We start from the raw sequence: 8,615 nt of genomic DNA on the forward strand, positions 1-8,615 counted from the left end.
TTTTCATGGCTGTCTGCTGTTTTGCTGTCTCTTTTCAGCATTTCATTCTCTCTCTCTCCCTCTGCAGCGAATTTGATGGCGCCTCCTAATAGTTCCATTTTATGTTGCTCACTTTTGAGTTGTCTAGGTTTTGGAGCTACATCCTTGGCACTCATAACTATTTAAATGTTGGTTTATGTCGCGCAGTGTGAGCGGCCATGCTTAATACTTTTATTGGGAAAATGTAGGAAAAGTTGAAGTGGGAAAAACAGCGAGGTCGCAAATGAATGAGAACATTTCTTCAAGGACAGTAAAATAGGCTAATTTTATTTCTTTATTAATTTGTTTACTATCCTAGTGCAACAAGGTTAAGCTTATATTTATTTCACTAGTCAAAATCGGTTGAAAATGCTACAATTTTGTTTGATGACTTAAGATTTATCATATTCTAACAAAGTTGATATTATATTATATATATTTATTATTTATTGTTAATATTAATAAGTTGCATTAATCTTTCTGATATAATTAATTTTAATTCTGTTTATTTGTTTAACTTAATAATTTTGTTTTGTAATTTAAGAAAAATTCATATTATTTTTATATAAATTTAAGGAGAGATATAACTTGATCCTTACATTAGGGGGCATAGTTTGAACCGTTTGGTTCAAAACCAAACATAAGAACAAATAAAATCACTCAAGGCTACACTTTAAAATAATATATTTAAGTTTTTAATTAGTTGACATACCATTCTAGTCGATGAGAGCTAGCATATGTTAGTTTAATTAATAGAGTTCCTCGATAATAAGCATCTTACAGTACACCATCAGTACCAATTTAAGATTCATATATCCAAACTTGTGATTCTAATCACTCAATTTATCAGCTAATCAAAAAGCCCTCTGCCATCGTTAGTGCGTTTATAATTTGAATCAAACTTAGCACAACTCTTTAGCACGATCATCCTGATTATCCTTTCAGCTGGCTCAATTCAAAACTGCCAAAAACAAACTTTACCTCCGCACAAGAACAACAAACGGGGATTGTGAACCCCGAAATGATTGCAATATTTGTCTAAGCAGTTTATCATTTTCCGGTTGCCCGGAGAGGAATCTCAGCAAACGCAATTTGCCGAGAAACAACAATCGGAATGAGGATTGGAAATGACGACAACAACACGAACAACGAACGATAATGAAAAAGTGGCAACCACAAAATTGATGCAAAACTTTGGCACTAAATTCACAAATTGCTCAAGTTTTAAAGTTTCGACAGGAGGGAAGAGGGTTGAAGGGGTGAATTTCGCCCAGGATCAGACTGTGTGTGTGTGTGGGGCAGGCCGGGAAACTATTCAGAAACAGAGATTTGCAGCAGCCGCAGAAGGAGTTGGGAAAGATCCTGTTCGTGAATGCAGATTTGCTTGCACTGAAAAAATGGTTATTAGATATTTTAAATTAAATAAAGAAATGTTATGAGTTATTTAATAATTTATAAAGCTGTCTAAAAGTATGCTACACATGATTAAATATATTTTTAATCCGGATGGGTTCATACGAAAGGCTACATTCCTTGTTTTCATTGCATACTTTTAAACACATTTTAAAATTATTTCAAAGTCCTTGCAGACTTTTAGAACTATTTTTTTTAAAGTTAAGCTCTGTTTTTATAAATGCCCATTTGGTATCCTCTTTTTGCAGTGTAGCTTGGAGTTGTTTTTGATGTTATAGTTGATGCCTTCATTTAACTTCCTGTTGAAGGTTGTTAGTCGTTGTTTTGGGTGCTGCCACACTGCGGTTGTTTTGCTTGTGTTAAGTTGGCTTAGTTGAGTTATTAAAAAGCAATTTGTGGCCGTCGCTAGTTTGGGAATGTGTGTGGCAGCAGATTGAGCGAGCAGCTGGCCAAAAAAGTTGCAGTAGCAAACTTGTTAGCCCAAAGATGGGCATCAATGGGTTAAGTAAGCAGCTCAGCAGAATTGAGCCAATCAATTGCTTAGAGAGGCTAAATCTAGTTTTAAAGGCTTAAAAAGACTTTATATTTTGGTTTAAAGTATTGATAACAATTAAAAGACATTAAATTGAAAGTTAAAATATATATAACATTCTATACTTATATACACTTCAATCATAAAAAATCATATTAATTCGCATAGTTAACATTAACATTAACAATACTGGAGCCATTTAAAAATATGTTTAACAATTATATTTAAACATGATTTCATTAGGTGAAGAATAAAGGATTTCATTAAATTAAATGCATACCGCCTTTCACTTCTAGTCAAATTAATCATTTCTGCATAAAACAACAAGATAAAAGAAATTTGGAATACAGTCATTGATTATGGGAGTTCACATTCAAAGTAGGATTATAAATTTTGTCTCAATAGAAGTCCTTTTCAATATTGCAATTCTTAATCCAGATTTTACCTTATAAATGCAGTCCAGACTTCTAGGACCAAGTTCATTTTCGAAGCGCACAAAAGTGTGCAATAAATTCCGCGCAGCCACTAAACCAACTCCAAAGCAAAGTTAAAATCCTTAAAAAAAAGAAAATCGCATAAAAGGTGAAGCTGAAAAAAAATGAATGCAAATAAAGCGAAAATCATTATCTGCACATGAAAATCTGGTTAAGTTCGTTTAGAAAAGAACCGCAAAAAAATATAGTGCAAGAGCACGCCGAAGAAAAGTTCTCCGGGATAATGCAAACATTTTTCAAAATGCAGTCAAAAAGCCAACAAACAAACACAGGCGGAGAGGCTAAAATGCAAATTCTTTTCAAGTGGCGCACGAAGGTAAAAAGGGAACTGAACTAGGTGCCAACAAGTTTGCGTTAAAAGTTGTCGAAAGGGGGTAACTTTCATCATGGGGAGCCGCGGGTATCCTGGCCCCCATATATTATGTTAGTCGAGGCAGCAAGGCAGCTGGCACCTAAAACAGGACCAACAATAGCAACAACAACATCCTCGGCTGGCACTTGCATTAAATAACGGAAATGAAAACAAAAGACTTCAACTTCCGGTGGAGAAGCAGAGCGAGAACTCGCCGAATTGCACTCGAGTGAAAGTGGAAAGTGGCAATGTGGCAATGTGGAAAGTGGCAATGTGGCATTGTGGCTTTTGTTATTTGCCTCTCACCGCTCGCTTTGATTGCATTGCCAGGTGCCTTTGTGCAAAAAGGGTTTGAGGTGTGTTATTCCCCCATGTGGCATAAATAATTTGCACTCGGCGGTAAAACAAAACGCGAGGCAAAAGGCGGAGCACTTGTAGCGCTTTAGTTGCTGGGAAAGGGGATTCCCCATTCGGAAGTGGAACGAAGGTATGTGCTCTGGTGGCTTGCCTTTTGCTGTTGCAGACTTTTTCCGTTGATTGCATTTGTTAGTGCTGCTCAAGTGCAAGGACATGGCCCAGGCACAAGTGCGTCTGTTTATTCTCTTTCCAAATGAGGCTTGCCCGTTGCGCAAATGCCCTTTTTTGAGTAAAAACTTAATTACAAATTTTTCAAAACTAAAAATTCTGACTATTATTCACACATTAAAGTATGTTTGACGTAAATGCATGGGCTTCGCAAAAAATATGTATTTTTTAATAAGCTTATCACATTGCCCAATAACACATGTTTCTTAAAAAATAAATAAGGTTTTTAATGCAGAATTTCGACTTTCCATCCACATAAAGATACACAGACACAAAAAAAATATACTTTACTTACTTAGTTACAATGTCAATCGGGTACATTCTGCTTTGAGATTTTTAAAAGTTCCAATTGATTAGATTTTAAAATACTGAGATATCTACAACTTAAGTTTTCTAGATTTATGATTTGTTTTAAATATTGTTTAAAATAATAACATCAACAATAAAAAATAAACCGTGACTTCGGCCTATGAATGTCTTAACCAAAAAAAATGTATTTAAGAAAGAGTTCTTTAAAGAGATTAAATTAAAAATTGTACAAATCCATTTTTGAGGAGCAGAGCCTTATATTTTGATGACTTAAGCAAATAATCTTAGAAATTTAATATATTATAATATAATATATAATTTATGTATATAAACATAATATTTTAAATAAAAACATTAGCTTACACATAACATTTAGTCTCTTGGCTTTATTAATATTGTCCTTATATTTTTCTTAGTACCCTAAACCAAGTCTGTAAGATTAACAAAACCGTTCTCATTTAAAATTATATGCAGTATGCAAACATTCATATACTTTTAGCAAATATTTTTATTCACTACAAAGGGCATTCCCATGCTGCGTAAACACTGCATTACATCCTGATACTTTTACGTTCTGGCCAGGAAAAATGCTAAATAATGTAGTCTGGAGCAGGCTGAGAGCTATGGAGCTCCGGTTTGCCGAGCAGCTGGATGCCGTTGCATGGGTATGAATAAGTGGTCGGGTTAGCTTGATAACAGTTGAAATTTATAGGCAATCCAGTGGGTCTGGCAACTTGCGGTTGAATTCGCTTAATAGAATTGCAGCAGGACAAAGGCTTAAAGCCGCCGAAAGTAACTAAATGTGGACCACAGAAAGAAAAATAAGTGCCAGCCCGTGAAGTTCAAGTTGAAGAACAGGACCACAGGCCAGAGCAGCAGCTTTCAGCAAGTTGAATTTGTATTTATGATGACATTAAATTGCCGCCGAAAAAAAAAGAATACAAAAGATAAAGGGCTAAGAGGAGAGCTCGTAACCAGGCCAAGATAAATAGGAAAACAAAAACCACTCACAGCTGCGTAAATTGGAGATCCCCCCGTTGTCCTGCGAGGGGAAAACTTTTTCCCAGGACCCGGACGCGATGGCGGTCAACTGGAGACCCAGACAGGACAGCCAAGACACTTAGCAAAATTTTCCTTTTCTCATTTTTTGCGCGACTTATTTTCTTATTCATGTTTACTATTTTATTGTGGCCCCCAAAGGCAGGAGGCGGCCGAAGCGAAAAACTTAGCGTTAAATTACTGCGAACTCTCGGGGGCATAAAACCGAAAATGGAAATTTATGTCCCAATTGCATTTTCGGGCTTCCCCTTGCCCTTACTTCCCCTTCCTCGTTATCAGCCTCTATCACAGACCACAAAGAAAGTTTGCTCAGGCTGATTATTGGTTTTCCTCCAGTTCAACCTTCTGCCTTCTGTGCCATTACCTTCCATTTCCGCTTTAAATTCGACGCTTCCGTGTTCCCGCCTAATTGTATTAAATTTGCATTAAAATTGTGAAATTTCCTGAACGCATTAACAATCCACAAACAGATTCTGGGACTCAATGAAAAATGTACATAGGTAAACAAGAAAATGCTGTAAAACACTTAACTTGATGATTGGTTGAAGAAGGAAGGGGCAGCTCATTAAGCCATGTGGCACATTAAAAGGTAATTTGATACTTTATTGACTGTGAAAGGTGCGAGGCACACGTTTAATAGAAAACCACTTTAGTATGAATTTCCAGCCAAGTCATTTATCATGCCGAGGACACCTCTAAAGCCTTGGTGCGACTACCGCGGACACTTGACATCCCAAACACCCTTAAAGCAACTCGGCCTAAAGTTGAAATTCTCAAAAACCAATTTGCAACTGGGCAACAAAATGAGATCAAGGCAAATCAAAGATGAAATCTCCACTGAACTAAAAATGGGAGTGGATCTGAGGCAGAGAACGAAACTGAGGCATGCTGGCAAATTGATTGCCGTTGGGAAATCGACAATTTCTGATTAAAATATGTAAATTTCTGGCAGCAAAAATTGAGCACGAAATTCGAGCTTTTCAAAGGGGAATGATTACAGAAACGGCACAAACTCCAATAGCAGTGCACAAATTATGAGAAATCAAGAGACGTGAAATGGAAACCAAGGCAGCAGCAGCATCCTTTAAGTATACACCGCAATTTCCCCATCCTTTCGAATTGTCCATTTGGTATCGGCCATCTCAATGGCTTGCCTATCATCGAGAACCCATCTATGAGTCCCCCTCCTTCTATTTTTTCTTTTCATTGGCCTCCGCGGTTTCTTGAGCGGATCAACTCTGTGGCAAAACAAACTGACAAACCCCCCTTCTCTATTCAGCAAATAAGTCCTGGTCCTTTGCAGGATGCCTCTGTCCCGACAAATGATTCAAGCAAAACCAAAATAAAAGCGTGAAGCCGCAATAAAAACTCGGTTATGGCTGCTAGAAAGGGGAAATATAAAAGAAGGATTGGTTAGCGATTGCAATTGAATTCAAATTCCTTCATCCTACTTCAAAGTCAAGCTGAAACCGAGACGACGAACTCCAGCGAGGATTGAACTCCATCTCCAGTTCCAGTTCCAGTTTCAAGTGAGTTTTATTTTCATGCACATCCTTATTCCTGTTTATCCCGTTAAGCTCGTTTGCCACGGCGCCACTCGAGTGGAGTTTTCCACCTCCTGGCTCCCTTCTTGTGATTTCTGTTCGTTCCATTCAAGTGGGCGTGGCACAAGGACATACCCTTCTGGTTGGCTTTAAATATTTTATTGATGTCATTTGGACAATACTCCTCCAGTGCTCACTTGGCTGCCCCAGTTCAGATCTCTTATCCCCACTTCGCTGCCTGAATGTTTTATTGCTGGCTTGTTGATATTTTTATCATTCCTCCACCGACTTTCACTTCAACCCCCTTTCACTTGCCACTTATTGCGCTGTAAGTGTTGTCCTTCGATTGTTATCCCCACTCCCATTGCTGTGGCTTAAGCGCTGAAATCAAATCAAATTCGATACGCCTCATTTGTGGCAATTATTCAAATCTCTGGCCCATTGCTTGTGGGTTGACCAACAATAAAAATATTTATCTTTTCATTATATTAAAGTCTTGTCCTCTCTATTAAACCATTTTCCATTTATGCGTCATGCACTCAAGACTTTTTCCCTCCCCATTTCTTTGCATTCCACATATTTGAACTTATTTTGTACTTTCTTCTTAATAAAAGACCAACAGTATGGCAAACATGTTCCGCAGAAAACTTTTTTCCACTGGAATATGCTGGCCCCATCCTGCCCAAATACTATGTAGTGGGCAAAGAAATATCTCTGTTGTTAGGCTCGCGAGGCATGCACAAAGACATTTGTGGCCCCATGGTCGCCTTTTTGCTTTATTTTATGAGGCAGCCCTAACAATATGCAGTCGCAGCTGCATCCATTTTGTACCAGATTCCGTGGGTTTTTCAAAGTTTTCAACAATGAATTGCGGATAAAAAGAGCCCACAGCAAAGGCAATGGGTTAATAATGGATTGGAACGCCATTTCTTTAAGCGATTTATGCATTTTCAACATATTTCGGCTTTAGGGTCTCGTTCCCATTTACTTCGAACTTAGTTTACTTCATCCGATCCTTATTTTTTTTGATTGAGTTTGTTAACTTTACATTAATTCGGTGACATCTCCATTCGCCTCTTGCCGAGCATTTGCGGAAATTGGTTTGAATACTTCATTTTAGCAGTTTTCCGGAAAATTATTTATACATCGTTTTTGCCATCATTCTTGGCGAAAAGTTTGTCCAAGCAGATTGCAATTGCGAAGAGCAGAAGAAAAATAACTAGGAAAAATAATTTCCCTTTTATGCAGATGAGTCCCGTTTGCAGTGTCCTTTTCTGTAATGAAATTGACATCTTGTGTCGCGATTTCAAGCTGATTTCGTTTTTGTTCCGCTCTGTTATGTTCTCTTAGCATTCCGAATTTCCTCATCAAGCTTTTGGAATTCTCCACAACTCTTAATATCCTTTTCCATTTTCCCTTTCATAGTGTTTCTCAATTCAATTTCCGCATTTGTTTGGCTTTTTTTTACCTCAGCGACTAAGCAAATTGTGGGGTAAAAAGTTAAAGCTCTTATTTATTAAGAGAATTACTTCTTAATTGTGCTATAAAAATAAGTTTAATTGGACCTTTTCGGGATTTCCTACTTATTTATTAAGAGAATACCAGCTAACAATCATCTACATTTGTTTACATTTAGTACTTAAAGGTAAGAAATAAATATATCTACAATATCAAACTACAACATCGATAACCTCAGGCGACAATAATTTGTAAACTTCAATAAGCCATTATCATGATCGTCCACATCCGCTTGGATGCCTCATTAACCATGGCAGCCCTGGTTGCACTTTCAAATGATTAAAAAGCGTAATGAAAAATGCATACTAAAGTTTGGTGCGTTTGTGTCATTGAAATTCAAGTGACACACAGCCAGTCCCATCCCGCAATCCCAGATGTTAAGCCCTCAGACATCACACGTCCGCATAATAATTAAATTGAATATGGCAATTTTACGCAACTTTTCTTGTTGTCATACCTTTGCCGGGGGTATTATATTTTTTGTAAGACTTTAAAAGGAGATTCAATATAGACACGTCCTTAACTATGCTTAATTGTATAACTTAAGAGTTTAAGAACTGAAATAACTTACAATACTCTTCTATTTATTTTGTAATCAAACCTGGTCAATGGGCTTTATTGTCGTTAATTTTTTTAGTCTCGGCAAGTGATTGGAAAAAGGGATGTGAGATTTCGTTTGTATAATGCACAATAAATTCAAGAGTATATAAAAGTCGGATTCCAAAAATTTTTCCACCGTTTACTTTTTTCGTTGTTGTTATGGTCTCTTTTTTTATTGGAATGGGTATTAA

The sequence above is a fragment of the Drosophila gunungcola genome, unplaced genomic scaffold (genome assembly GCF_025200985.1).
Source record: "Drosophila gunungcola strain Sukarami unplaced genomic scaffold, Dgunungcola_SK_2 000001F, whole genome shotgun sequence".
NCBI classification, from domain to species: domain Eukaryota; kingdom Metazoa; phylum Arthropoda; class Insecta; order Diptera; family Drosophilidae; genus Drosophila; species Drosophila gunungcola.